A 9648-nucleotide genomic window follows, 5' to 3' on the forward strand; every position below is an offset into this window, starting at 1 on the left:
AACCATTGTAAATAGTTATAAAAAGAAAGATTATAACAAAACTTTATTTTAAACAAAATCTTCCTTTTATTCCTATAATGGTTGGTTAAAAAAAAGAAAAGATTTTAACAAAATTAAAATCTTTCTTTTAAACCATGGTAGATATCTACAAAAAAAGAAAGATTTTAACAAAATTAAAATATCTCTTTTAATCCTTTGTAGAAAGCTATAAAAGGAAAGATTTTAACAAAATTTTATTTTAAATAAAAACTTCCTTTTCTCTTCTATTATGGCGGGCCCCATGCTTGGGCACCAAGCATGGCTTGGCCGACCCATATCTTAGGCACCAAGCAAGGCTTGACCGACCCCTTGCTTGGGCACCAAGCAAGGATGTGGCCGACCCCTCACTTGGGTAGGAAGGAAAATCAAAATGAGTGAATGCGAGGTTTTATAGAGGCTACAATAGGGACCGAGAGGAGGAATTGGTTTTGGCCTCCTGATGAGCTTGAGCTTCCTGTGTTCGACCCGAACACTCAATTCAAGTTCATCAATAATAACTCATACCACTAAAGAGTTATTATTGAACTACCGCACCAATTCCATATTACATTATGAGCTCCTTTTTATCATGAGTGTATTAATCTCCCTGTGTTTAAGATATCAAATGTTCATTAATTAAATGAGTTACTAACAGCTCATTTAATTAATATCTAACTTCAAGAGTAGTACCACTCAACTTCATTATCATGTCGGACTAAGTCCACCTGCAGGGTTTACATGACAATCCTTATGAGCTCCTCCTGGGGACATTATCAACCTAGATAACTATGACACAGTTTTCTTCTATAATTAACAACACATCATATAAATAATATTATTTCTCAACTTATCGGGCCTATTGATTTAACGAATAAATCTCACCCTTTGATAAATTAAAGAAATAAATACTAAGTATATGTGTTTGTTATTATATCGGGATTAAGAGTACACACATCCATAATAACAGAGGTTCTATTCTTTTATGTAATCAGTATAAAAGGAACAACCTCAAATGTTCCTGCTCAATACACACATAGTGTACTAGTGTAATTTTATAGTCAAGATAAACTAATACCAAATTATACTACAACCATTCCAATGGTTTGTCCCAATCCATCTTGGTTGTGAGCTACTATTTATAATTTATAAGGAACTGATAACATGATCTTCTGTGTGACACCACACACTATGTTATCTACAATATAAATTAAATGGACAACTGTATTTAACTAAATACAGACATTTGACCAATGTGATTCTCATTTCAAAATAAATATTTATACAAAAAGCTAGGCTTTTATTATACATTCTAACATATACGGCCTCGCTGGGCGAGACGCCCAGGTGGTGCCTAAGTGATCTGGACGCCCAGACCAAGTCAACTTCCTGGTTGACTTTTTGGTCCGGGCTCTTGCTCCGGTTCCACTTGGTTGGGTGATTTCGGCCATCCAGAATGGAGCTCATCCGAATCCATTTTCCAGCCTTCTTAAGCAACCTTCTGTTCCGGTTTCTCGTCCCTCAAAAAAGTCGCGCACTTCCTTCTCTTCTGCAGCTTCTCGTCCCTCGGACACACTGAGTCCGTCGACCCTCTCCCGTGTCTTCCTTCTCGCTAGCTACGTCTTTTTCTTGACTTCCTGTGCTCTTAAGCTCCTGCACACTCAGACACAAGACATCAAAACACAATATGACCTAACTCTAATCCGATTGACCACATCAAAATTACCTCGGGGTACTAACAATCTCTCCTTTTTGATGTATATCAACCCGAGTTAGAGTTAGGGGTAAAAAAATATAGAGGTATACTCTATCATTCTCCCCTTTCGGGGAAAAACAACATTAAAAATGTCTAACTTTTTCTAAGGGTAAAGAGAGTAGAAAAAAACTTTTACAAAATAATTTTCTAACGTTAAAAGAAACTTATTTTGTGTAGAACCATAGTTTTTGTAAGTTAAATTTTAAAATTAGAAATTTCTAAAATTTTTCTAAGTATTGAGAACAGAATACACAACAATTGAAAAGTTAAAATTTTCAAGGATAAGTTCTCAAGATTTTTTTTTAAAAATAAGGTTTTTGGTAATTAATTCATGAAAAATTTATGATTTATCAAAGAATTTTTAAAAAAAATATTTTTTAAATAGAATTTTAAGGGATCCATCACTATAAAAAAAATTAGGATTTGAATTTTGAAAAGAAGGATTGTTCAAAAAATATTTAAAATAGCTATGACAAATATTTAAAAAATAGTTTTATTAATATAAAAAATCATGATGATTTTTTTTTTCATTTTTCAGAATATAATGATAATTCTCTGAAAAAAAATTATTGAAATACATATCCAAATTATTTTAAGTTTTTAAATCATGAACTTTTAATCAAAAATTTCATAAAATAATAATTTTTTTAATCGAAGAAAAAGTTTTAAAAAATTAAGAAATTTTTCATTCTAAAAATAAAAAAAATTCAAAGATAAATATTGACAGTAAACATATGACCTTAATTTTGAAATTGAAATTCATATTTCTAAACATATAACATGCATAATCATTTTTAGACTAAGCTAGATCTAGGGACCCAAAATAAATTTTTACCTACTAGCTAACAAGAAATTTTTAGCTAACAAGAAATTTTTTGGGTACATATCTTTGTGACACTTTTCTAATTTGACTCTTATGATATTTTAGATACTAATTTAGACTTCTATAATTTTGTTAGGTATTTTGATTAACATATGCAAAGTTTCTTGATTTTTTAATTTGGTCTTTTAATTTTTCATTTTCATCTTTTAATTTATCATACATTTCTAGACGGAATGTATTTGCTAAGATTGTTTTTAATTCAAAATTTTCCTTTTTTTTCAAATTATTATTTTTTGTTTTTAGCTTACATAGCGATTTGATCATGGATTTAATGTCTGAATATAACTGGTTAGGGGTAGTAAATATACCTCACTTACCAGATTTGTTTTAAAGTTTGCTTCTTCCTCCTCATTGCAACTTTCTTCTAAGGAGCCTCCCCTTTATCTATGCTCTCCTCCTAGTGACTTACTATCAATGCAAGTCCTGCGTACTCCTCCAGATCTGATTCTGATGATGGCTCGTCCCACGTCGCCTTCAGGATTTTGTGCTTTGTTGAGGTTGGTCCTTTCTTGTTGTCCTTCTTCTTTAGTTTTGGGCAGCCATCCTTGATGCACCATCTTCATTGCAGTTATAGCATCTTACCTTCCTTGCTCTTCTTTTCTTTGCCTGCACTTGATTAAACTTATTAGTTTTAAAAATTTTCTTGAATTTCCTTACCATATATGTTGTTTCATCATCGTCGAAGGAGGTGTCGGCGTTTGATTCATCCTTCTTGACTTTTAGAGTAATATTATTTGATTTCTCTATTTCCTTGGAATCTATACAGCGAGACTCGTGAAGTTCAAAAGTTGAAAATAAGTTTTCAAGAGATGTAGTAAGCATCTACTAAGACTGACCACTCTTGAGTTCTTGGAAAAGAGTTAATGGTGTACCTTAAGGAGTCACGATTTGTTACATTTTCTCCGAAGTTGTTGAGCTGGGTGATCAGGTCTTTAATCCTTACATGGAGTTGGGCTACCTTTTCTCTCTTGTTCATCCGGAAGTTTGTCAGTTGGCTTCGGAGGATGGCCCACTTTGCTAGTTTTTCTTTCGAAGTAGCTTCGTGGAGCTCCAGGAATTTCTCCCAGAGAGATCTTTGGCGAAGTCGTAGCTTCCGATCCAGCTAACCTCCTGGGGCGGAAGAACACTGAGCAGATGAAACTCTGCTTTTCGATTAGTCACGAAGTCAGCTTTCTCCTTCTTCGTCCATGTGCACTCTTCTTTCTCGGCTCTGTGTTGATCCATAGGTGCTACAAAATCATATTTTATAATTAAGAGAATTTCGAAGTCAGTTTTAAAGAATACCTCCATGTGCTTCTTCCACATTGCGAAGTCTCCCTCAAATTTTGATGGATAGATGCTAGATTCGGCCATTTCTTTTGCTTTGGATGGCGGTTAGTCCTTCTGAAGTGAGCCTAGCTCTGATACCACTTGATAGGACCCGTGCGAACAACAAGAGGTGGTGAATTGCCCTTCAAAACGAAAATAGAACATTTCTTGATCTTTTGAAATAATAAGACACTTGTATAAAAAGATTTGATAAACTAATAAAAAGAAAGAGGCTACCGATTTTACTTGGTTACAACCGGGAAGGTTGTTAATCTAAGACTTTGAAGCACTGATCAAATTCTCCTTTCGTTGTAGGTAGAGAAACCTCTTACAAGCGTTGGAAGCACACAAAGTAGTAGAACACTTAAAGAAACTCATGTACAAATGATTTTGAACTACTAGGATCAGACTGTATTTATAGTCTTGATCAAGGCGTCTAGAAGGGTTCTAAGCGTCTGGACATGGATAAAATTTTATCCAAGTCTCAATGGATTGCGACACGTTGAGTTTTGATAAACTTTCTGTTCCAAGAGCCCGGAAGGGTTCCGGGATCTTGGACCGTTGTGATACGACCCCCGCTGGGGGAGGCTCCTTGGGGGCGCCCAAGTGATCCGGGCACCTGGACTTGGTCCAGGTGCCCCGACCAAGTCAACTTCCCAATTGACTTTTGGGTTTGGGCTCTTGCTCCGGTTCGACTTGCTTAGGTGATTTCGGTCATCCGGAATGGGATTCACCCGAACTCATTTTCCGGCCTTCTCAAGCAACCTTCTGCTCTGGTTTCTCGTCCCTCGGAAAAGTCGTACACTTCTTTCTCGTTCGCCTGAATTGATCCGATAAAAATATGATTTAGGTTGGAAGTTTTCAGATTTGGGTCGTATTCAAGTTGGAGGGTTTTAGGATTGGAGATCTTCAAGTCGAATTCAGGTTGATTCAGGTGAACTCGAATTAAAGTTTTAGTGGGTTTTTTTAAGATTAAATCAAATTTTATTTTAAAAATTAAGATGATTTTATGTATATTAATATGATCAATGTTAGTATAATAAAGGTAAAAATGAAGAATTATATAAAAATTAATTTTAAAAAATATTTATAATCGTATTATTTGGATCAAGTTCGGATTTAAGGTTCAGATAGTATTCAAATTTGAGTTGGATTGAGAGTTTTTATAAAAAAAAATTTCAATCCAACCTAAATCCAATTCAATGCACCGAAATTGACATTCCTAACACCGAGTGGACCATAAAGCCCCACAAAATTTACAATAATCTTCAAAGTCCTTTTCTTTTCGACTTTCCCAAATTCTATTAACTTCTTAATCAGAAATAATAAGTAAAAGTAGTAAAGTAGTAATTAGATTAGATTTTTTTTATATCTCTAAATGTGTTGGATAAAGTCTTAATTGAATTGAAATAAACGATCGAATGTATTTATTTCTAAATTTTTATTGGGTTAATTTTTTTTTGTTTTTTAACCATGAATATTTTGATTTATTTGGTTCGGTCTTAATTATAAAATTCAGAATTCAATTAATGGAGTAGTCAATTCCACAAATTAAGAATTCAGCAGTTACCTTTAAAAAGTTAATTTTTCTTATTTTTTTTTATCATAAAATTGTTTTTATTAATCACTATTATAACAAACAATTTTGATAAAACTGAAATAATTTTAATTGAATTGATAATGAATATTTTAAAATAACAGTATTTCGTTAATAGTAATTTTGATTAAGTTAGAATAATTTATTTAGTATGGCATAATTATAGCTGAAATAAAATATCTTTAGAATAAAATAAGTGTTATTTTAATATTTCTAAAATAAAATCTCTTTTCTTGATGATAATCAAATTATAAAATAATTAAAATAAAGGCGTTTTTTTAATTATCATATCCAATATTAAATCATCTTTTAAGATCCTTTTCAACTTCTGTCAAATCCTGATAGAGATCTTAAAGTGCATAATTAGTTGGTTGAGATTGATATGAAATAATTGAAACATTAAAAAAATTCAGTTCAAATTTCCTGAAAATTAGTTTGACATTTCTTACATAATAAACCATTTTCAAAGGAATCCAAATCCAATATATGAAATAAATTATTCTCACTAGCGTTTTCTAATTAAATAATAACTTTTGATGAATTAACGGATGCATTTGATCTGAGATTCCTGGTATTGTTCAAAAAAATTTTATAGAGTGGATAGATTATCCTTAAGATTAGTAGGGTAAGATAAATAACCGGTACCAACTAATTTTTAAAAAACTAAAAATAGAAAAAAAAAAATGGTTGATCTAACAATGTTGAGATGATGATAAGCCGAACGTGAGAGTTTTCTGATTTACTTAATAGCTGGGGAAAAATTTCTATTCCACTCGATGGTCTCTAAGATTAATCGTCGTAAGTTGATACATGGTACTAATCAAGAAAAATAAAAAATATATATTTTCTTGTATAGGACTGTAAATGAATCAAACATTCATAAATAAGTATGGTATTTGACTTAATAAGAGTTTATTTATGTTGGTTTAATATACACAATATCAATTAAATAAATAAATTTGAATAACTCGTTAAACTAAATAAACAAGGTAGAATACATATATATTCAGTTCGTTAATTTTCGTGAACAACGTTCGTAAACTATGTTTATTAATAAAACTCTTATCAATATGCTAAATAAATAAACGAGTAAGTTTGAATTATTAGACTCAATAACCAATCAAATAAGTAAAAATTTTGAAACAATCAAATGAGTTTGAATTGAGGGTTCGATAACATCTAAACAAGTCAAACTTAATTTGAGATGATCCGACGGTAAGAATGGGGGACCCCATTTAGCAGAGTCAACACCACGTGGAGGTCGAAAGGTAAAAGGCCAACCAGAAGCTTGGCCGAGCTGATTATGATGGTGATAACCGGCTGAATCTTCCGAGCGGAAGCGAAACACCCCGGCGGGGAGTCGGGGTTCCGACGCTTATGATGAACAGTATAGTAGAGCCGAGCGGATGGCCCGCTCGGCCGAAAGAATGAAACACTGCGAACAGTCCCGAGCACGCGACCAGGAAGCTCCCGAGCGGATCAGGAAGCTCCGACCGGTCGGACGTGAGGAAACCGCCGACCGATCGGACGCTCGGCATGGAGACAAGGACAGAAACATCCTCTGACAGCAGGTGATACGCAGGATCTTAAGGCATGGACTCACTGTCCCATCAATGACGTGCTCAGACTGTAGCAGTAAGGGGTCAGGCAAGCCCATCTGACAAGCCCATACTAAGGTATGGCACATAACACGTGTGCACCTCGGTATGAGTGCACATGCCTCTTCACAGCCCTATATAAGGGTCCTCACCCTTCGCTGGAGGTACGCTCTCTTGCATGTTGGAGCCTCATATCTACTGTCTGCTCGCCTGACTTGAGCGTCGGAGGACCGTCGCCGGGACACCCCTCCCGGCTCGGTTTTGTTGCAGGTTCGCCGGAGCACTCGAGGATCCAGCAGAGAGCGCCACGTGCCCAGCGTCCACTGACTCTTGGTTCGGACAGGATCAAATTGGCGCCGTCTGTGGGAACGCGCCTGTATCCGAGCGGAATAGATGGACGAGGCTGGATGACCTCACACCGTGATGCTCCCCCAAGAGAAACTCGACGCTCTAATGGGGGCAAGAGCAGCTAAGCTCGTGGAGCAACAGAGACAAAAGGCTCAAGCTGAGCGGATATCCGAGCGACCCAGGAGGACTGACCAGAGAAACATTAGAAATGGGAGTAAAATAAGGGTCCAATCGGCCCTCAGGTGGGAGCAACTCCTGCCCCGATATCGGTCCGACAAAGGGGTCTTCATCAGGCGAGGCAACTGGCCAATAAGTTTCGACAAGTATAACGTATGCTCCTCACTCCACGGGTATTCGGGAGTTGAGAAATTGGGTCATAGTCGTGCCGATCGATAGGTCAGTTCTTTCAATTACCTGTTGCTCAGATTGGTAGTTTAAGTAAGAACTCCCGTGCCGCTCGGCCGGGAGTGTATAAACCGAGCCAAGAGCTCGATGGGAAGACCACGTGCCGCTCGGCCGGGAGTGTATAAACCGAGCCAAGAGCTCGATGGGAAGACCACGTGCCGCTCGGCCGGGAGTGCATAAACCGAGCCAAAGGCTCGACGATTGAAGGCCCCGTGCCGTTCGGCCGGAGGTAAATTATCCGAGCCAAAGGTTCAACGATCGAAGGCCCCGAGCCATTCGGCCGGAGGTATATTGAACGAGCCACACGCTCGAAAATTCGGAGACCCCGAGCCGTTCGGCCGGAGGTATAATATCCGAGCCAAGCGCTCGACGAACGAAGGCCCCGAGCCGTTCGGCCGGAGGTATAATATCTGAGCCAAGCGCTCGACGAACGAAGGCCCCGAGCCGTTCGGCCGGAGGTATAATATCTGAGCCAAGCGCTCGACGAATGAAGGCCCCGAGCCGTTCGGCCGGAGGTATAATATCCAAGCCAAGCGCTCGACGATCGAAGACCCCGTGCCGTTCGGCCGGGCGTACGATACCCAATCATCGACACAAAAATCGAAGGCCACGTGCGGGAAGCAAAGTGGTGTAATATGGCGCTAATGCTGTATATTTTAAGCTGCGCCGAACGGAAGCGTTAAAATTAGCCTTAACGGCCGACGAGCACCGTCGTTAAACATCGAGAGCCGCGCCGACCGGCTATAAATAACCGCGCCGTCGAGCACCGACGTTAAACATCGAGAGACGAGCCGGCGTCTATAAATCCCCGAGCGGAAGACCGACGAGCACCGTCGTTAAACATCGAGAGCCGCGCCGACCGGCTATAAATAACCGCGCCGTCGAGCACCGACGTTAAACATCGAGAGACGAGCCGGCGTCTATAAATCCCCGAGCGGAAGATCGACGAGCACCGTCGTTAAACATCGAGAGCCGCGCCGACCGGCTATAAATAACCGCGCCGTCGAGCACCGACGTTAAACATCGAGAGACGAGCCGGCGTCTATAAATCCCCGAGCGGAAGATCGACGAGCACCGTCGTTAAACATCGAGAGCCGCGCCGACCGGCTATAAATAACCGCGCCGTCGAGCACCGACGTTAAACATCGAGAGACGAGCCGGCGTCTATAAATCCCCGAGCGGAAGATCGACGAGCACCGTCGTTAAACATCGAGAGCCGCGTCGACCGGCTATAAATAACCGCGCCGTCGAGCACCGACGTTAAACATCGAGAGACGAGCCGGCGTCTATAAATCCCCGAGCGGAAGATCGACGAGCACCGTCGTTAAACATCGAGAGCCGCGCCGACCGGCTATAAATAACCGCGCCGTCGAGCACCGACGTTAAACATCGAGAGACGAGCCGGTGTCTATAAATCCCCGAGCGGAAGATCGACGAGCACCGTCGTTAAAGATCGAGAGCCGCGCCGACCGGCTATAAATAACCGCGCCGTCGAGCACCGACGTTAAACATCGAGAGACGAGCCGGCGTCTATAAATCCCCGAGCGGAAGATCGACGAGCACCGTCGTTAAACATCGAGAGCGGTCCCCACCCGCTACCAACACGCGCCCCGTCCAGCACCGACGTTAAACATCGAGAGACGAGCGGTGTCTATAAAATCCGAGCGGAAGATCGACGAGCACCGTCGTTAAACATCGAGAGCCGCTACCGACCGGCTATAAATAACCGTCGAGCATC

Source organism: Zingiber officinale, chromosome 6A, assembly GCF_018446385.1.
Source record: "Zingiber officinale cultivar Zhangliang chromosome 6A, Zo_v1.1, whole genome shotgun sequence".
Taxonomy (NCBI): domain Eukaryota; kingdom Viridiplantae; phylum Streptophyta; class Magnoliopsida; order Zingiberales; family Zingiberaceae; genus Zingiber; species Zingiber officinale.